The sequence below is a fragment of the Cetorhinus maximus genome, chromosome 4 (assembly GCF_964194155.1).
Source record: "Cetorhinus maximus chromosome 4, sCetMax3.hap1.1, whole genome shotgun sequence".
In the NCBI taxonomy this organism is placed as follows: Eukaryota; Metazoa; Chordata; class Chondrichthyes; order Lamniformes; family Cetorhinidae; genus Cetorhinus; species Cetorhinus maximus.
In genome coordinates this window covers 151,657,247-151,678,990 of record NC_135882.1, presented here as the reverse complement: position 1 = coordinate 151,678,990, position 21,744 = coordinate 151,657,247, and the positions used below count along the sequence as shown (strand labels likewise).

Sequence of the window (21,744 nt, the reverse complement as noted above, 5' to 3'; positions counted from 1 at the left end):
CTGGACCCTCTCCAGGGCCAGCACATCCTTCCTGAGACACGGGGCCCAAAATTGCTCACAATATTTGAAATGTGGTCTGACCAGAGCCTTATAAAGTCTCAGCAGCACATCCCTGCTTTTATATTCTAGTCCTCTCGAAATAAATGCCAACATTGCATTTGCCTTCCTAACTACCGACTCAACCTGCAAGTTAACCTTAAGAGAATCCTGGACTAGGACTACCAAGTCCCTTTGCACTCCAGATTTCTGAATTCTCTCCCCATTTAGAAAATAGTCTATGCCTCTATTCTTCCTACCAAAGTGCATGACCTCACACTTGTATTCCATCTGCCACTTCTTTGCCCATTCTCCTAACCAGTCCAAATCCTTCTGCAGCCTCCCCGGCTCCTCAATACTACCTGTCCCTACACCTGTCTTTGTATCATCTGCAAACTTAGCCAGGATGCCCTCAGTTCCTTCATCTAGATCATTAATGTATAAAGTGAAAAGTTGTGGACCCAACACTGACCCCTGAGGAACTCCACTAGTCACTGGCCGCCATCCTGAGAAGGACCCCCTTATTCCCACTCTCTGCCTCCTGCCAGACAGCCAATCTTCTATCCATGCTAGTACCTTGCCTCTAACACCATGGGCTCTTATCTTACTGAGCAGCCTCCTGTGCGGCACCTTGTCAAAGGCCTTCTGGAAGTCCAAGTAGATAACATCCATTGGCTCTCCTTTGTCTAACCTACTCGTTACCTCCTCAAAGAATTATAACAGATTTTTCAGGCATGGCCTCCCCTTGATGAAACCATGCTGACTTTGCCCTATTTTACCATGCACTTCCAAGTATTCTGAAATCTCATCCTTAATAATGGACTCTAAAATCTTACCAACGACCGAGGTCAGGCTAATCGGCCTTTAATTTCCCGTCTTTTGCCTCACTCCCTTCTTAAACATGGGGGTTACATTAGCGATTTTCCAGTCCTCTGGGACCCTCCCTGACTCCAGTGATTCCTGAAAGATCACCACTAACGCCTCCGCTATCTCTTCAGCTATCTCCTTCAGAACCCTAGGGTGTAATCCATCTGGTCCAGGTGATTTATCCACCTTCAGACCTTTCAGTTTTCCTAGCACCTTCTCCTTTGTAATGGCCATCATACTCACCTCTGCCCCCCGACTCTCTTGAACTTTGGGGATGTCACTCATGTCTTCCACCGTGAAGACTGACGCAAAGTACCTATTCAGTTCCTCCGCCATTTCTTTGTTCCCCACTACTACTTCTCCAGCGTCATTTTCCAGTGGCCCAATGTCCACTTTTGCCTCTCTCTTACCCTTTATATATCTAAAAAAAACTCTTGCAATCTTCTTTTATATTACTGGCTAGTTTACCCTCATATTTAATCTTCTCCCTCCTTATTTCTTTTTTAGTTGTCCTCTGTTGGTCTTTGTAGGCTTCCCAATCCCCTGGTTTCTCACTGCTCTTCGCCGCATTGTATGCTTTCTCTTTAGCTTTTATGCTGTCTCTGACTTCCCTTGTCAGCCACGGTTGCCTCGTCCTCTCTTTAGTATGCTTCTTCTTCCTAGGGATGAATTTTTGCTGTGTCTCCCAAATTACTCCCAGAAACTCCTGCCATTGCTGTTCCACTGTCTTTCCTGCTAGGCTCATCTCCCAGTCAATTCTGGCCAGCTCCTCCCTCATGCCTCTGTAGTTGCCTTTATTCAACTGTAATACCGTTACATCTGATTCCAGCTTTTTCCTCTCAAATTGCAGGGTAAATTCTATCATATTATGGTCACTTCCTCCTAAGGGTTCCTTCACCTTAAGCTCCCTTATCAAACCTGCCTTATTACACATCACTAAATCTAGAATTGCCTGTTCCCTAGTGGGCTCCATCACAAGCTGCTCCAAAAAGCCATCTTGTAGACATTCCACAAATTCCTTTTCTTGGGATCCACTACCAACCTAATTTTCCCAGTCTACCTGCATATTGAAATCCCCCATGATCACTGTAACCTTGCCTTTCTTATATGCCTTTTCTATCTCCTGGTGTATCTTGTGCCCTACATCCTGACTACTGTTCAGAGGCCTGTACATAACTCCCATTATGTTTTTTTACCTTTGCGGTTCCTCAACTCTACCCACACAGATTCTACATCATCTGACCCTACATCATTTCTTGCTATCAATTTAATTTCATTTCTTACTAGCAAAGCAACCCCACCACCTCTGCCAACCTGCCAATCTTGTCGATAGGATGTATATCCTTGTATATTTAGCTCCCAGTCCTGATCCCCTTGCAGCCATGACTCCGTAATGCCCACCACATCATACCTGCCAATTTCAATCTGCGCCACAAGCTCATTTACCTTATTTCGTATACTGCGTGCATTCAGATACAACACCTTCAGTCCTGTATTTCCCGTCCTCTTTCTCATTGTCATCCCTTTATCTGATGTGCTTGAAGTTAGATTCCTAGCCCTTTCCAAACACTCTCTCCTATTTTGTGTTCTGGATACTTTAATATTTAATACTTTAATACCTTATACTTTAATACCTTACTATTCAGTTTTTTCTTAATTTTCCATGAAGTTGAATCCACCCCCCCAACACGCTAATCTGCTACTTTGTTTCCCATTAATCATACTTCTTGGAGTTTTACCCTTCCCTCCCCCCCAATTTCTAGTGTAAAGTCCTGTTGACCACCCTATTTACCCTTTTCGCTGGAACATTGGTCCCAGGTCGGTTCAGGTGGAGACCGTCCCAACGGTACAGATCCCTCCTGTTCCAATACTGATGTCAGTGCCCCACGAAATGGAACCCCTCTTTCCCGCACCACTCCTTTAGCCACGTGTTTACTTCCCTTATTCTCGTATCCCTATGCCAATTTGCACGTGACTCAGGTAGTAATCTGGAGATTATAACCCTTGAGGGCCTGTTCTTTAATTTAGTTCCTAGTTCCTGATAATCCCCAAACAGGTCCTCTTTCCTAGTCTTACCGATGTTATTTGTCCCGACCTGGACCACAACAACTGCATCTTCCCCCTCCCTCTCCAATATCCTTTCAAGCCGGTCAGAGATGTCCCTCACCCTGGCACCGGGCAGGCAACATACCATGCGGGACTCTCGATCCTGCTTACAAAGGAAGCTATCAATTCCCCTAATTATAGAATCCCCTACAACTACCACTTGTCTTTTTGCTCCCCCCTCTTGAATGGCCTCCTGTGCCATGGTGCCGTGGTCAGCTGGCTCATCCTCCCTACAGCCCTGATCCTTATCCAACCAGGGAGCAAGTACCTTGTACCTGTTGGGCACGGTCAAGAGCTGAGGCTCCTCTGTTCATGAACACAGGATCCCTCTACCTGCCTCACTTGCAGTCACACCCTGCTGACCCTGACCACTGACCGAACTTGAGGTACTTAATCTACCGGGTGTGACCGCCTCCTGATACAAAGCGTCCAGGTAACTCTCCCCCTCCCGGATGTGCCGCAGCGTCTGGAGCTCAGACTCCAGCTCATCAATTCTGAACCGGAGTTCCTCCTGCAACCAACACTTGCTGCAGATGTGGTCACTGCGGCTCACAATGGGATCTGCCAGCTCCCACATCATACAGCTACAGCACATCACCTGACCAGCCATCTCGACTTAGGTAATTAAGTTATTAATTAGCTTTGCAGTGTTTTTTTTTCAAATTTGGTGCAGATTTCCTACCAACCAATCAGGTCACAGCTTTCCCGTGATGTCACTTTTTCAGTTTTGGCTTCAGTTATTCTGTGCCCCGAGGTCACCGCTCCGGTGCTCCTCGCTCCGAGTCTGCTCCCACGAGACAAGGCTGCGAATCCCCGAGGTAAACTACATTTATACTTACTGCTCCGGTGCTCCTCCCTCCGAGTCTGCTCCCAGGATTTACTCACCAATCAGCTGCTTTTTCTTTAAAATCCACTTTCAGAAGGCAGGTCTGGTGCACTCCTGAAGGCACTGCCTCTTCCTCTCTTTTTTTTTAGGTTTGAGGAGGAGGGAGGTATGGAAACACTACAGCAATGTAATGTTTGGGGCTATTCCGTTCTTTGACAGTGAGTCCTCTTCGATTCTCTCCTGAGTCATAGTGGCTGCGATGACTTCTCCCAGAATTATTTTTTTTTTTTTTTTTGTAAAAATATACTTTATTCATAAAAAATCTTCAATCACATTCAAAACCATTTCAAAAACAACATTACAAGGGTACAATCCAGGTTAAACTTTTACAAAATGTATCACCAGGTGCATCAGTACAAACAATATTACAGTCATTTACAGCCTTTCATTTTGATCTGTACAGCCCGAGGGGCTCTAAACAGTTCCCAGTCTCTCGGTGCGCTGTGGTAGAAAGGTCTTACACAGCCACCCTTCCCCATTGCGCCTTTGCGGCAGCTGCCCCAAGCTTTAGTGCGTCCCTCAGCACGTAGTCCTGGACTTTGGATTGTGCCAGTCCGCAACAATCGGTCGGGGACAACTCTTTGTGCTGGAAGACCAACAAGTTTCGGGCAGACCAAAGCGCGTCTTTCACCGAGTTGATGATCCTCCAGCTGCAGTTGATGTTTGTCTCGGTGTGTGTCCCTGGGAACAGCCCGTAGAGCACAGAGTCCTGTGTCACAGAACTGCTCGGGATGAACCTCGACAGCAACCACTGCATCTCTCTCCAGACTTTCTTTGCAAAGGCACAATCCACAAGGAGGTGAACAACGGTCTCTTCCCCACCACAGCCACCTCGAGGGCATCGTGCAGAGGGGGTGAGACTCCTGGCGTGTAGGAAGGATCTGACGGGGAGGGCCTTTCTCACCACCAGCCAAGCTACGTCTTGGTGCTTGTTGGAAAGTTCTGGCGATGAGGCATTCTGCCAAATGACTTTGACAGTCTGCTCGGGGAACCATCCCACAGGGTCCACCCTCTCCTTATCCCTCAGGGCCTCTAGGACGTTACGTGCCGACCACTGCCTGATGGACTTGTGGTCAAAGGTGTTTTTCTGCATAAATTTTTCCACCAGGGACAGGTGGTACGGCACGGTCCAACTACTTGGAGCGTTCCGCGGCAGCGTGGCCAGACCCATCCTTCGCAACACCGGGGACAGGTAGAACCTCAGCACGTAGTGACACTTGGTGTTTGCGTACTGAGGGTCTACGCACCGCTTGATGCAGCCACACACAAAGGTGGCCATCAGTATGAGGGCGATGTTGGGCACGTTTTCTCCCCCTTTATCTAGAGGCTTGTACATCGCGTCCCTGCAGACACGATCCATTTTCGACCTCCAGATAAAGCGGAAGATGGCTCGAGTGATCGCCATCGCGCAGGAGTGTGGAATGGGCCAGACCTGCGCCACGTACAGCAACAGCGAGAGTACCTCACACCTGATGACCAGGTTCTTACCCGCAATGGAGAGGGAGCGTCGCTCCCACATGCCCAGTTTCCTTTTCACCATAGCCACTCGCTCCTTCCAGTTTCTAACGCATGCCCCGGTCCCTCCGAACCATATCCCCAGCACCTTCAGGCCGTCAGCCCTGACAGTGAAGGGGACAAAGGATCGGTCAGCCCAGTTCCCAAAGAACATGGCCTCACTCTTCCCACGATTTACCTTGGCTCCCGAGGCCAGTTCGAACTGGTCGCAGACGTGCATCAGTCTGCGCACCGACAGCGGATCCGAGCAGAAGACGGCGACGTCGTCCATGTACAGGGAGGCTTTTACCTGAGTGCCTCCACTGCCTGGGATCGTCACTCCTCTTATGCCCGGATCCTTCCTGATGGACTCGGCAAAGGGTTCTATGCAGCACACGAAAAGGACAGGCGAGAGAGGGCAGCCCTGCCTGACTCCAGATTTAATCGGAAAGCTATCTGTTTCCCACCCATTGATTGAGACTGCGCTACTGATGTTAGTGTAGAGCAGTTGGATCCAATTTCGAATTCCCTCCCCAAACCCCATTTTGGAGAGCACATCCCCCATGTAGGTGTGCGATATTCTGTCAAAGGCCTTCTCCTGATCCAAGCTGATGAGGCAGGTATCCACACCCCTGTCCTGTACATAGGCAATCGTATCCCTGAGCAGCGCCAGGCTGTCAGAGATCTTCCTGCCTGGCACAGAGCAGGTCTGGTCAGGGTGAATCACCAATTCCAGTGCGGATTTGACCCGGTTGGCGATGACCTTGGACAGAATCTTATAGTCCACATTCAACAGTGAAATGGGTCGCCAATTTCTAATTTCCTCCCTTTCCCCCTTGTGCTTGTAGATGAGGGTGATGATGCCTTTCCTCATGGATTCTGACATGCTGCCGGCCAGGAGCATACTCTCGTACACTTCTAGCAGGTCTGGGCCGATCAAGTCCCACAGAGCCGAATACAACTCCGCCGGCAGGCCGTCGCTTCCGGGGGTTTTACTCTTCTCGAAGGACTCGAGGGCCTTAGTCAGTTCGTCAGGAGTTAGCGGTTTGTCTAGGCTCTCCCGCGTACTGTGGTCTAAGACCTCCGTGATAGAGGACAGGAAGGACTGGGAGGCCGTGCTGTCCGTGGGCTTCACGTCATACAGACCGGCATAAAAGGATTTGCTGATCCTCAGAATGTCGGACCGTGATGACTTTACTGAGCCGTCTTCTTCCTTCAGGCTGCTGATCACAGAGCGCTCTCTGTGTACCTTTTGGAAGAAGAAACGTGAGCACGTCTCATCCTGCTCCACGGAGCGGACTCTGGAACGGAAGATGATCTTGGAGGCCTCCGAGGCAAAGTGCGAGGCTTGCTGGCCCTTCACCTCTTGGAGCTCCTCCTTGACATCGACCCCCATCGACTGCAGCCGGAGCAGATTCTGCATCTTTCCCTGGAGTCGGGACATTTCCCTCTGTTCCTTTCTAGCTTTCTGGGTGCCTTTGCGGATGAAAAACCTCTTGATGCTTCCCTTGATCACTTCCCACCAGTGTGTCAGGGACTCAAAGAGGGGTTTCACGGTTCTCCAACCTTTGTAATCCCTCTTGAGCTCCTCAATGACTTCTCCCAGAATTTTTTTTTTTTTTATTGTAAAAATATACTTTATTCATAAAATATCTTCAATCACATTCCAAACCATTTCAAAAACAACATTATAAGGGTACAATCCAGGTTAAACTTTTACAAAATGTATCACCAGGTGCATCAGTACAAACAATATTACAATCATTTACAGCCTTTCATTTTGATCTGTACAGCCCGAGGGGCTCTAAACAGTTCCCAGTCTCTCGGTGCGCTGTGGTAGAAAGGTCTTAGACAGCGACCCTTCCCCATTGCGCCTTTGCGGCAGCTGCCCCAAGCTTTAGTGCGATGACTTCTCCCAGAATGCTTCAGTCACTTCTCACCAGCGCCCTCTGTTGGATGCCCTTCCTCCTGTTGAGTGCAAGAGTCCTTCTCCTCGATTCCCTCCTGAGTCGTGGTGGCTGCGATGACTTCTCCCAGAATGCTTCAGTCACTTCTCACCAGCGCCCTCTGTTGGATGCCCTTCCTCCTGTTGAGTGCAAGAGTCTTTTTCCTCGATTCCCTCCTGAGTCGCGGTGGCTGTGATGACTTCTCCCAGAATGCTTCAGTCACTTCTCACCAGCGCCCTCTGTTGGATGACCTGACCTTTAGCTCAAATGATGTTCCACAGTTCACTCCAAACTTTAAACTTTGCTCATCTATCCTGATATTTTGCTGCTGTGCCTAGTCATCTGCATATATTGACCCTGGGATCAAGTTATCAGTTTATTACAGTATAACTCAGACCATTCATCAACTTATTCTATCCTTACTCAAAGGTCACATTCATTAGCTTTATCAAGGACTGACCCATAGGATAGTCATTCAAGATCATGTTCATTCTAGTTTTTTTTTTAATGCAAGACTTTTAAAACTTATATTCGCAACTTGGCCAAGCCTAGGTAATCCCATGATAAATCTTGATATGCCTCCTCACTGCCATATCTTTAGTGCCCTGGAACTCCCACAGCAGCACTGTGAATGTACCATCACCATATGGACACCTGTGGTAAAGTGAGGTACCCTGTCCTCTACTTGCAGCACAAACTTAAGCGTAGATAAAGACTGCATTTCTTGTGGGACTGGCGTTCTCTTGCGGAGATAATCCACATGTCATCTAATTATTCGGCCGTTTACCGATACATTATAGGAGAGGGGTCCAGCTACTGCACTCACCTCGCCTGTCAGCCAATTGGGCCCATCTCCAAAGTTCTTCACGAGGACTGCATCTTCCACCATGAAAGTTATTTCGCGGCCACGGCCATTGTGCCTGGTCTTCTGCGCCTCTTGGCTTTTCTTCACCCTCCCTTCTAAATTCAGCCGGATAAGGGTCAGGCGGGTGCGGAGATGTCTCTTCATTAATAGTTCTACAGGAGCAATGCTGGTCGTCATGTGGGCGTGGTCCGGTATGCGAACAAGAACCAGGACAATCTCGTGCCTCGTACAGTGATTCGTCAGTGATGTCACATGATCAATACTCTTGCATTCTCTTAAAGGGACAGGGTACCTCACTTACCACAACACCAGTCATTCAAACTCTTTCGAGTTATCAACAGTCACAGATTGCAACTCTTTCAAGTACAATCACAGTTCTTGGTTTTCCGAGAGTGGGACATAAACCCACAACCCTCTGATTCAAAGGCGAGGGTGCTATGAACTGAGCCACAGCTGACACCTCTTAACACCAGTCATTCAAGGCGGCGGCTCACCACCACCTTGTCAAGAGTGATTAGCAATGCGTACATCTGAGAATGATTAAATAAATGAACATGCTAATGACCTCCTTAAAAAAAACAACTAGATTAATCAAACATGACCTATCCTTCACAAATGCATACTGACTCCCTTTGATCAACTAATATTTGTCCAAGTGTTCAGGTGCTCTTGAGATAGATTCACTAACTTTCCCTCAGATGGTTAAACTGACAGGTCAATGGGCACCTGATGTAAAGTCAAAGATCTGAAATGTTTCTCTCTCCACAGATGCTGCTGAGCATTTCCAGCTTTTTCTGCTTTATTTCAGATTTCCAGCATCTGCAGTATTTTATTTTTGCATTGCTGTAGTTACATAGTTTCTCTGTCACTCCCATCCTAAATAATTGAGTCTCAATTATTATTTCCCCAATCTACTTCTACCAGGAAAGCTTGGGAAGATGATGACTAATGCAGCTGCAATTTCCTTGCATACTTTTAATACAGGTCCTGAGATTTGTCCGTTTTAAGTCTTCTCATTTTCCCCATTACTATTTTTTTTTAATTAAACTCAATAATTACACCCCTTAACTTATTTTTAGATTCATTTTGACATTTTGTCCTCTTCTACTACAATGACAGATGTAAAATATTCAGTGTACACATTGAATAAGTCTGCCATGTTCTTATTGTCAATTACATCATCGCCTGCACTTCTCCAATGGGCCCATATTTCCCTCAGCTGGTTTCTTCTTTCAAAAATATATTTTATATAAAGCTTTTACTATTAGCCTCGATATTCCTTGCAAGCTTTTTTGTTTGCCCTTTTCGCAGCTCAAATACATTTTTGGCTTTCCTATGTTGCTTATTATAGCTTTCCAAGTCCACGAGGTTTCTTTTCTTTTGTCGTCAGTCTCCTCTTTTAGCTTGATACGCTATTGCTCATTTGTTGAGCAAACTGCACAAGATGGGCTTTTATGTAGTGCTTTTGTATTGTACTAAATCCTTCCTTGACTGCCTCCCACTGTTTCTTTGAGTAAACCTGTTGCCAGTTCAGCCCAGTTTATTGTAGTCAGCAAATGTGACATCCCTTTGAAACCAGACTCAAGTTTTAAACCTTGCTTTGAGCATCCATCTCCTTCTCCACAAACTGATCAACTGCAATCATGCTCATGATCTCTGCATGAAAAGTTTTTTTCTTACCATCAGATTGTTAACTAATTCTTGTTCATTACCCACCAATAAATCTAGCATGGTCTGTTCCCTTGTTGGTTTCGAAACATATTGGCCTGGATCTTGTGGTCCCAATAGTGATGAACACTGAAAAATTCACCACGATTGAGGGCCACAATGGCAATACAGCTTCCAGGCAGCCTACTTATGCTTGAATCCAAAAGCTACAGGTAGAGGTAAGAATTTGCTTGTAGAAGTAGTCTGCAGGCCCCTTACCAGTAGCTACACTGTAGGACAGAGTATACAGGATGAAATAATGGGAGCTTATGAGAAGGGTACTGCATTAACCACGGGTGATTTTAATCTACATATAGATTGGACGAATCAGACTGAAAAAAGCAGCCTGGAAGAGGGGTTCATAGAGTGTACTCGGGACAATTTCTGAGAGCAGCACTTTCTAGTGCCAACCAGAGAGCAGGTTATTTTAGAACTGTGCGGTGAGACGATGAAGTAGCGTGGGTCTAAGATTAGTGTTTTAAACTTAAATAAAGGCAATTACAAAGATATGATGACAGAGTTGGTTAAAGTGAACTGGGAAAATAGGTTAAAGTTAGGACAATTTAGAAATAGTGGCAGACATTTAAAGGACATATTTCATAACCCTCAGCAAAGATATATTCTAGTGAGAAAGAAAAATTCTATGAAAGGGATGCACCATCCATGGCTAACCAAGGAAATTAAGCATGGTATCAAATTGAAAGAAAAAAAGTGTACAATTCTGCAAAGATTACTGTTAGGTTAGAAGATTGGACGGATTTTAGAAACCAAAAATGACTAATGACTAAAAATGAGAGAGAAATTATAGTTCAAGAGAAAGCGAACCAACATCTACTTTTGGTTCTTCTGCCACCCTTTGGATGAAGAAGTGTTTCCCAAATTCTCTTCCGAATGGCCTGGCCCTGATTTTAAGGTTATGACCCTTTCGTCTTGATGTCCCATCAATGAAAAAGGTTTTATTTCTATCCACTATGGTAACTTCTTTCCAAATCCTAAAAAAAAGACCTCAAACAAAATCACTCCTTAAAAACTTACAAACTAAGTTTGTATTCCCTGAAGTTTATGTAATATGTCCTCAGTTAACCCTTGAAATACATATAAACATTCAAATGAGGAGGATTAGGCCCCTAGAGCCTGCTTCACCATTTAATAAGATCATGGCTGATCTTATTAGTGGCTTCAACTCTACCTTCCTGTCTACCCTCTATATCTAGGACTCCCTTGTCATTCACGGATCTAACTCACTTCTTAAAAATATTCCACGACACTCCCTCCACTGCTCTCTCGCAAAGAGAATTCCATGGACTAATGATCCTCAGAAAAGTTCTCTCTTCATCTTGGTCCTAAATGGGAGACCCCTTATTTTTAAATTATGCCCCCTAATTCTAGCCTTTCCCACAAGGGAAAATATCCTCCTGGTATTTACCCTATCAAATCTCCTCAGGATCTTGTGTGGTTCAATAAGATCACCTCTTATTCTTCGAAACGCCAATGGTTACAGGCCCAGCCTGTCCAACCTTTCCTCATGTGGCAATCTGAGGTGTAATACACCTTTACGAGAATGTGAGCAGATTGACTACATGACTAAGACCCAATAGCGGGCTACCATGTTAATGTTAGTCTACAGTAGGGTCTGGTTGGGGAAGCACACATCATGTTAGTGCTCTATGGTCTGTGTAAATAAATAGCTTGTGCTTTATTTCATATTGGTCTCTGTGTCTGCAGGATATTGTAATCGACTCACCTACCGACAGACAAGCGTGCAACAGGTTCGAAAGCAAAGCGACCCCATAGAAGAACATAACACCTTGCAAGATAACCCCTTCATCCCAGGAATCAGTTGAGTGAACCTTCCCCGAACTGCTATTAATTCAATTAAATCCTTTAACTAATGAGACTAAAATTGCACACAATATTCCAGATGTGGTCTCATCAACGCCCTGCACAAATGTTGCAAAACCTCCATACTTTTATATTCGATTCCTTTTGTAGGGTGACCAAGTTGTACTATTAATGACAGAGTTGATCAGCAGACACTTCTTGGGTGGAATAATTAAGTTTACCTACAATATACTCAGCATCAACTACATGTGTGCTTTTAACTCCAACTCTACACTGACTCCTGAGGTAGCCCCTGCTATTCTCCTATTGGTTACTATAGACCATGTGATCTTGCCTAACATATTATTCTTAAAGGTATATTACACATTAAATAAAACCATAATTACTACAATCCCCTTGCACTAAATGGCAACATTCAATTTGCCTTCACTTGCTGTACCTGCATACCAACATTTTGTGATTCATGGACCAGGACACCCTGATCCCTCTGCACCGAAGCATTATGTAGTCTTTCTCTCTCACCTTCTAAATAATATTTTGCTTTTCTATTCTTCCTGCCAAAGTGGGCAAATGCATATTTTTCCACATTATACTCCCATCTGCAAAATTTCTGCCCACTCACTGAATCTGTTCCTCTGCAGACCCCTTATGTCTTCATCACAACCTACTCTCCTCCTTATCTTGGTGGCATCAGCAAATTTAGCTACCATACATTCAGTCCCCCATCCAAGTCACTGATATAGATTGCAAATAATTGAGGCCCAGCATGGGTGGCATTCCGCTAGTTACAGTTTGCCAACCTGAAAATGATCCATTTATCTCTATTCTCTGCTTCCTCTTAGCTAACTAATGCCCTATTCATGCTAATATGTTACCCCAGACAGCATGAGCTCTTGCTTTGTGAAGCAACCTTGGTAACAGCACCTTATTAAATACCCTTTTGGACATCCAGCTACACCAGATTCCAGAGTTTTAGCAACATTCTGGTGAAACTGCATTCCATCCTAGGCCAATATATCCAAAGCCCAGAACTGAACACAATACTTCAAATGTGGTTTAAGTAAGGATTTGAATAGCTGTACCATACTTCAATCGCTTCATAACCTAACCTACTAGATTATTATATTCATGGAATGTGGGGAGTTACGCCTCCCTAATTGCCCTTGAGAAGGTGGTGAAGCCATCTTCTTGGATTTCTACACTCTGTCTGGTGTAGATACATTAACTGCCTTTCTGACAGCCCTGTTTAAGAATTTTGAGCCAGTGACATTGAGGGAACAGCGATATAATTCCAAATCAGGATGGCGCAAGGCTTCGAGGGAAACTTATTGGTGTTCCAATACATCTGCTGCCCTTGTCCTTCTAGGTCAGGCTTGTCCAACAGGCAGTCTGCGGGCCGGAGCCCAGCCCGCCATGCCTCTACCAGGCCAGGGAGCTGAACCCACCGGAGGGTAGAGAAACATGGAATAGGCCTGGAGAGTGGAGGTGTTTTTCATCCCTTCACGGGACATGGGCATCACTGGAGAGGCCGTATTTTTATTGCCCATCCCCCATTGCACTCGAAGGTCATGGTGAGCCAATTTCTTGAATTGCTGCAGTCCACGTGGTGTAGATACACCCAGAGCACTATGGTAGGGAATTCCAGGATTTTAACCCAGTGACAGTGAAGGAATATCAATATAGTCCAACTCAGGATGGTGAGTGGCTTGAAGGGGAACTTGCAGGCGATGTTCCCTGCATTGAAATCCACCTGCCATAATTTTGCTCACTCACAATCTTATCACTTTGTAATTTTTATGCCCTTGTTTATACCACATACTCTGACATAAGGATTGGTGGCATCGGTATATTTGGATACATGGCTCTCCATATTTATTAATGACTTAGACAAACACAATAGTGAAAAGTTGAGGGCCCAGCACCCATCCTTGTGGAATGTCACTAATCACTTCTTTCCTTTTCAAGTACATACCTTGTTGCGTCTTGTGGATCCCAGAAGTTCAAAGTAATCACATTTTTAAATTCAACTACTGGAGCTTCATCGGGTGTATTTCTCAGATCACACCATGCGCTGTGGACTGATACATGGCCGCTCAGTACCCTGACTGTAGCGCAGCAGCGAGAGTGATGCGCCACATTGGGTATTTATGTACACATACTCATGAGCACATAGTTCCTAAATCATATTGGAGTAATATACTAATCTAACGTACCTATTTTCCTTACTCTATGTTCTACACCCACCCAAACTCCAAACATAAAAACAAAAAGCTAAAAGCTACTGCGGATGCTGGAAATCCAAAACAAAAACAGAATTACCTGGAAAAACTCAGCAGGTCTGGCAGCATCGGCGGAGAAGAAATCAGTTAACGTTTCGAGCCTTCATGGCCCTTCGGCAGAACTGAAGCATAGTTAGAAGAAGGGAGAAATATAAATTGGTTTAAGGTGGGTGCGGAGGGGGGGGGCGGAGAGAGAGAGAGAGAGAGAGACATTGAGGGTGTGGTGATTGTGGAGATGAGCAGAAATCAAAAGATGTCACAGACAAAAGGGTCAAAGAGGTGTTGAAGGTGGTGATATTTGTCTGAGAAAAGTGCTAATTAAGAATGGAAGACAGGATATTCAAAGTACAGCTCTAGTGGGGGCGGGGTGGAAAGACTAACAAGGTTTTAGTTTTAGATTTAAAAATAATGGAAATAGGTGGGGAAAGAAGAATCTATATAAATTATTGAAAAAAAAGCGGGGGGGTGGTGGGGTGAAGAAACGGGATGGGGATGGGGGGAGGGGGAGTTTAAGATCTAAAGTTGTTGAATTCAATATTCAGCCCGGAAGGCTGTAAAGTGCCTAGTCGGAAGATGAGGTGCTGTTCCTCCAGTTTGCGTTGGGCTTCACTGGAACAATGCAGCAAGCCAAGGACAGACATGTGGGCAAGAGAACAGGGTGGAGTGTTAAAATGGCAAGTGACAGGGAGGTTTGGGTCTTTCTTGCGGACAGACCGCAGGTGTTCCGCAAAACGGTCGCCCAGTTTGCGTTTGGTCTCTCCAATGTAGAGGAGACCGCATTGGGAGCAACGAATGCAGTAGACTAAGTTAGGGGAAATGCAAGTGAAATGCTGCTTCACTTGAAAGGAGTGTTTGGGCCCTTGGACGGTGAGGAGAGAGGAAGTGAAGGGGCAGGTGTTGCATCTTCTGCGTGGGCATGGGGAGGTGCCATAAGTGGGGGTTGAGGAGTAGGGGGTGATGGAGGAGTGGTCCAGGGTGTCCCGGAGGGAACGATCCCTACGGAATGCCGTCAGCGGGGGCGAAGGGAAGATGTGTTTGGTTGTGGCATCATGCTGGAGTTGGCGGAAATGGCGGAGGATGATCCTTTGAATGCGGAGGCTGGTGGGGTGATAAGTGAGGACAAGGGGGACCCTATCATGTTTCTGGGAAGGAGGAGAAGGCGTGAGGGAGGATGCGCAGGATATGGGCCGGACACGGTTGAGGGCCCTGTCAACGACCGTGGATGGAAAACCTCGGTTAAGGAAGAAGGAGGACATGTCAGAGGAGCTGTTTTTGAAGGTAGCATCATCAGAACAGATGCGACGGAGGCGAAGGAACTGAGAGAATGGGATGGAGTCTTTACAAGAAGCGGGGTGTGAGGAGCTGTAGTCGAGGTAGCTGTGGGAGTCGGTAGGCTTGTAATGGATATTGGTGGACAGTCTATCATCAGAAATTGAGACAGAGAGGTCAAGGAAGGGAAGAGAAGTGTCAGAGATGGACCATGTGAAGATGATGGAGGGGTGGAGATTGGAAGCAAAATTAATAAATTTTTCCAGGTCCCGACGAGAGCATGAAGCAGCACCGAAGTAATCATCGATGTACTGGAGAAAGAGTTGTGGGAGGGGGCCGGAGTAGGACTGGAACAAAGAATGTTCCACAAACCCCATAAAGAGACAGGCATAGCTGGGGCCCATGCAGGTACCCATAGCCACACCTTTTATTTGGAGGAAGTGAGAGGAGTTAAAGGAGAAATTGTTCAGTGTGAGAACAAGTTCAGCCAGACGGAGGAGAGTAGTGGTGGATGGGGATTGTTGGGGCCTCTGTTCAAGGAAGAAGCTAAGGGCCCTCAGGCCATCCTGGTGGGGGATGGAGGTGTAGAGGGATTGGACATCCATGGTGAAGAGGAAGCGGTTGGGGCCAGGGAACTGGAAATTGTTGATGTGACGTAAGGTGTCAGAGGAATCACGGATGTAGGTGGGAAGGGACTGGACAAGGGGAGAGAGAAGGGAGTCAAGATAACGAGAAATGAGTTCCGTGGGGCAGGAACAGGCTGACACGATCGGTCTTCCAGGACAGTTCTGTTTGTGGATTTTGGGTAGGAGGTAGAAGCGGGCCGTCCGAGGTTAGGCGACTATCAAGTTGGAAGCTGCTCCTTCTTCTTCCTTAACCGAGGTTTTCCATCCACGGTCGTTGACAGGGCCCTCAACCGTGTCCGGCCCATATCCCACGCATCCTCCCTCACGCCTTCTCCTCCTTCCCAGAAACATGATAGGGTCCCCCTTGTCCTCACTTATCACCCCACCAGCCTCCGCATTCAAAGGATCATCCTCCGCCATTTCCGCCAACTCCAGCATGATGCCACCACCAAACACATCTTCCCTTCACCCCCCCTGACGGCATTCCATAGGGATCGTTCCCTCCGGGACACCCTGGTCCACTCCTCCATCACCCCCTACTCCTCAACCCCCACTTATGGCACCTCCCCATGCCCACGCAGAAGATGCAACACCTGCCCCTTCACTTCCTCTCTCCTCACCGTCCAAGGGCCCAAACACTCCTTTCAAGTGAAGCAGCATTTCACTTGCATTTCCCCTAACTTAGTCTACTGCATTCGTTGCTCCCAATGCGGTCTCCTCTACATTGGAGAGACCAAACGCAAACTGGGCGACCGTTTTGCGGAACACCTGCGGTCTGTCCGCAAGAAAGACTCAAACCTCCCTGTCGCTTGCCATTTTAACACTCCACCCTGTTCTCTTGCCCACATGTCTGTCCTTGGCTTGCTGCATTGTTCCAGTGAAGCCCAACGCAAACTGGAGGAACAGCACCTCATCTTCCGACTAGGCACTTTACAGCCTTCCGGGCTGAATATTGAATTCAACAACTTTAGATCTTAAACTCCCCCTCCCCCCATCCCCATCCCGTTTCTTCCCCCACCCCCCACCCCGGCTTTTTTTTCAATAATTTATATAGATTCTTCTTTCCCCACCTATTTCCATTATTTTTAAATCTAAAACTAAAACCTTGTTAGTCTTTCCACCCCACCCCCACTAGAGTTGTACTTTGAATATCCTGTCTTCCATTCTTAATTAGCACTTTTCTCAGACAAATATCACCACCTTCAACACCTCTTTGACCCTTTTGTCTGTGACATCTTTTGATTATCTGCTCATCTCCACAATCACCACACCCTCAATGTCTCTCTCTCTCTCACCCCCCACCCCCCCCCCGCCACCCCCGCACCCACCTTAAACCAATTTATATTTCTCCCTTCTTCTAACTATGCTTCAGTTCTGCCGAAGGGCCATGAAAGCTCGAAACGTTAACTGATTTCTTCTCCGCCGATGCTGCCAGACCTGCTGAGTTTTTCCAGGTAATTCTGTTTTTGTTTCAAACTCCAAACAGGTCAATAATTTGCCTACAAAACCATGAGCTTTAGGATTATGATAAGTAATGACTCTGGATTCTTGCTGCCATTGTTCTGGCAAATAACAGGTCAATTTGCTATATTTTCTTCATGTGCGGCTGAAAAGGTCAATTTGGCTTTAAACATGCTAACTCCTACATCAATTTGAATTTCTTAAGTGACTGAATTTCTCTCTTATCCATTTACATGCCTTCGGACACTATGGCCCCATCCTCTTGATTTGCTCTGCTCTGATGATGGTTTCATTACTTGCCCAGTGTCAATCCATCACATATTTGTACAAGAAAAGTATTACGGAAACACAAATTGTTATGCGACTTCAGTTATACCAAAAAGTATAATTAGGAAGTATATTCCTCTAAGATCAATTGGAGGCCTGACTGACTTTTAAGTGCAATACAGAAATTTTAAATGGAGGATAATGAGACACTTAAATCTTTAATGGGCATAATTGTAGACTTCGCATATCCGTTGCATTATATAGCTAGCAAAACTCCAAGGCTGAACTTTACAGGGTGCCATGGTCTTCACCCCCTGGTTAAAAAGTCGAATAGAGAGCCAGCCCACAATCCCGACCACAGCCCTGCAGCAATTTAATCTTGGCGGTGGCATTAATTGCTTTAATGTAAGACCCTTTCTCCAGAAGAAGCTCCGCCTTAGAGAGCTGCCAGCTAATCTTGTAGTCTGAGCGGTGCCACCAGGAGACATTACTGGAATTACATGCAATTCCCAATGCTGAGGAGCCCAGGCTGACAGGTAAGCCCAGGTCTTGTGGGATTGGGAGGCCAGGTTCAAGAGGCCGAGGACACGGTTAAAGATGGATGGGGAGGGTGGTGGTAGCTGATTTTGAGGGGGAGTTGCCTCCATTGGACCCCAGCAGCCCCAAAGGAGGCCCCCCACCCCACCCCACCCCATCCCATCCTGGCGATGCCAGCCCACACAGGCTTCCAACATGGCATGTTATGGGTAAAATACCAGCAACAGTGGAATGTGGGTTGAGGCCATTAAGTGGCCAGGGGTGGGGTGGATAGGCAGCAGGAAGGCTGTGGGAAGCTGGATTTGACATGCCTCATGCCCACAAGTCTATTGGCAAGGAGCATAAAATCCAGCCCCATGTTCCAGGTCACTGTTTTAAAAAGAACAGGAAAGGAAAGTTATACAATGCACTATTGTGCTGTTAAGATGAAGCACTGTCACTTTAGGATCACAGTATCCAATTGTTATCAGTGTAAATACACTTAAAGGTCAAAAGGGAAGTTGTTGGTAACTGTGGTGATTGCGAAGTGCTTGTTATTCTTAGCACACAGTTTAAAGAGGTTTATTTTCTTAAGATAAGAAAAGTTGTTTAGCATGTGAAACAAGTGCAGTATGTGGATGTGACACATCATTTGCATAGATAATTTACTCAAACACACCTAAAAGTGATTAAATGTTACATGAGCGAACTCACCTAAAGGCAAGCACAACAGGTATCTTGTTAAAAGTAAGTAAGCTGGAAAAGAACATTGATGAATGGCCCATGTGGCTCAGTTCATAGCACCCTCGCCTTTGAATCAGAGGGTTGTGGGTTCGTGTCCCACTCCCGGAAACCAAGAACTGTGATTGTACTTGATAGAGTTGCAATCTGTGACTGTTGATAACTCGAAAGAAAAATTGATGGATGGCCCAGTAAACAAGAAACATGATAATTCAGGCTTGCAATCATAGGAATATCACGTATGGGGTAGAACATTTCAGTGTTGAAAGTTTCCAAAATACTTGGAATTGAAAATGTAAAATGTCTCAGACTATTAGAGACAGTTGGAAAATTCCATAAGGGCAAACTAACTGCACATTATCGATTGTAAAAAGGAGACTCAACAGTTACAATATCCCTTAAACATTTTCAGACACTGCACGACTAGCAGCACCAATCCTGGTTAACTTTCACAGCAATCTAACAAACCTCTCAAATATGATGCTGCTGCTGCTGTTTAATATACACCAATTTCTCCATCCACATCAATCAATCAATCAACACTTGTACACAAAGTCCCAGCATTAAAAATACTTCCAGGGATATAATAGTCAACGATAACTTTTGCCTTGCATAAATTATTTATTTTAAAACACAAGGTGTGTCCAAAAGTGGCACCACACACAAAAGCACGGCGTTAGTTTCTGTTTGTATCCCCCACTCCATTTCCATAGCTCGGAGCACAATCCAAAACAGCACCAAAAAAATGTCTATAAAATTTAATTTTTTTTTTAAAAAATCCAGTTGCACCGATTGCTTTTCTTCGTAAATACGTAGGAATAATTATTGAGTCCAAGTGACACCAAGAGAATTGAAAGACAGCTCACTACCCTTTCCAAACGAGCCCATGCAATAAATATTTATATGTAAACGTATTGGATATAGACACACATGCCTGTCGATGTTTGCTTTCTGTTGCATTAAACCTATAACACAAAAACAATCACCTACCCCTGCAGTGACTCGGCGCTGTCAAAACGCAGGAACAACCAGCAGCAATTTCCAAGCGGTCACGTGCTTCAAAGGGCCACAAGACGCGGCGCGGTGGATGTCGGGACTTGTAGTCTCGGCCTGCGCGCAGCCGTGAGGAAGCGCACGGAGACTGCCCAGCGGAGGAACTACAACATCCAGGACGCAGAGCGGAGCCGGCTATTCTGCGGGTGGGTGTCAGACCGGAAAATGAATGATACATTTGTTTATTATACTGTGATTTGTTGCACAGACGTATAATTGTCGTTGGGGGCGGGGGGGGGGGGGGGAAGGAGAAAAAACAATTCCAAACAATTCATAATGCTGGTAATAAATGGTAGGGTTTTTTTTAATTCAATGTGAATATTATAATATTACTGTGTTCTCAGACAGGACCAGTGGGAGCCTCACTGGCTTATGTGAGTTCTACTGACAAATGTCGTGTGATCATGTTCACTGTAAAAAAAAAACAATTGGATCACAACGTCATTCATAATTGCATCAATCGTGTTTTATAAAATAATACAATTGCTGGCTTTAGGTGTCAAACAACCCTTCCTTTCTAAGATGGGAAACAAAAGCCTCCAGTACCTCCTCTTTCACAAGGCATCGTCTTCATCAGTGTTTGGCAAATAATTGTTTTGCCTTTTTTTAACCAAAATAGAATATGTAATTCATTTTTGCAGGTTTCCTTGCAATAAAATACAGTGGAGGCAGTGTGAACTCCATATTCGTGGCTGCAGTGAAATATCACATTTAAATAGACTTGAAAGAGAGCTTGAGCCAGATCACAGGGCTTCTAAAATCTTACACACCTGGTTATCCTACGTGTGTAAGCCTGCACATGTTGGCAAAATATTGAACTGCGGAAGCATCGAAACTGATCATCCACTTACCCACTGCACTTTCAACACAGGGATCAATGAGTGGTCATCAAAAGCAGGATCTGCTTAATTCCATCTTCAATAGTCCAAAGCTGACGAGGCTGAAATGCAAGTTTACTGCCACACTGACTGGGATCAACTTTTTAGCAGAAGCTGAGAACTGAACTTGGAACTATCATTATTGCCTTCTTTGTCTATGTGACGTTTTTTGCTACTGAACTATGGGGAGAACTGTTAGGGTCATTCCTCAGGGCATAGTCGTCCTTGCCCTTTTACACATCATCCCCAGGTCCAGATCAGTGTCCCCAGCTCAGGGTTACGAGCCTGAGGGGAACCAGCAAATTTTTGGTTATGATGGCGGAAGAGCTAGTACCTCGAGGGGCGATAGCAGGGTATCCTTGGGGAAGAGGGCTTGTGTTTCCTTTAAGCAAAAATGAGGAAAGCAGTAGGAAACCATCTCATGTCTTCCTTCCCTAATCACATTGCTCATTGAAGTTGAAAATACCAGGTCCTTACAAGCAACTGAAAAGGAAAATGCAAGACTGTGAGGAGTGAAGAAACGAGAGGAACTGCCATTGGACAGATCAGAACCACTATGGGTAGAGTGTAAAGCAGCAATGTTATGATTTGAGATTTCAGAAACCATTGTGGAGCGTGGGTAAAATGATGGCTGGTTCAGTAGTTTCATTGTTATTCACTTTTTGAAACCTGCTAACTTTATTGTTTCTAAAAATATTAGGCTGTGATATAAGGTAGCACAGTAAACAAATTTTAAGAATTACTGCAAAATTTACTGAGACAAGTTTCCTTTCAAATTCCCTCCCTGTAAAGCACAGACCAGACTGACTTGGACATAGGTTGCCACTCCATCACCAAGTGCAGAGCCAAAATTCTGCAATTCCCTACTGACCACCATTAAGAGAGAAACTTCACGGAAGGACTGC

General features: G+C 45.6%; 1 protein-coding gene across 1 annotated transcript in view; it reads right to left on the bottom strand.

The window, feature by feature from the left end:
- Positions 1-19,978, bottom strand: part of tsnare1 (T-SNARE Domain Containing 1) — an 875,956-nt gene extending 855,978 nt beyond the window's left edge. The window contains exon 1 of the mRNA XM_078540971.1: positions 19,899-19,978. The gene's annotated coding sequence lies outside the window, so the exon portion shown is untranslated. The remainder of the gene's footprint in view (positions 1-19,898) is intronic.
- Positions 19,979-21,744: the final 1,766 nt, after the last annotated feature.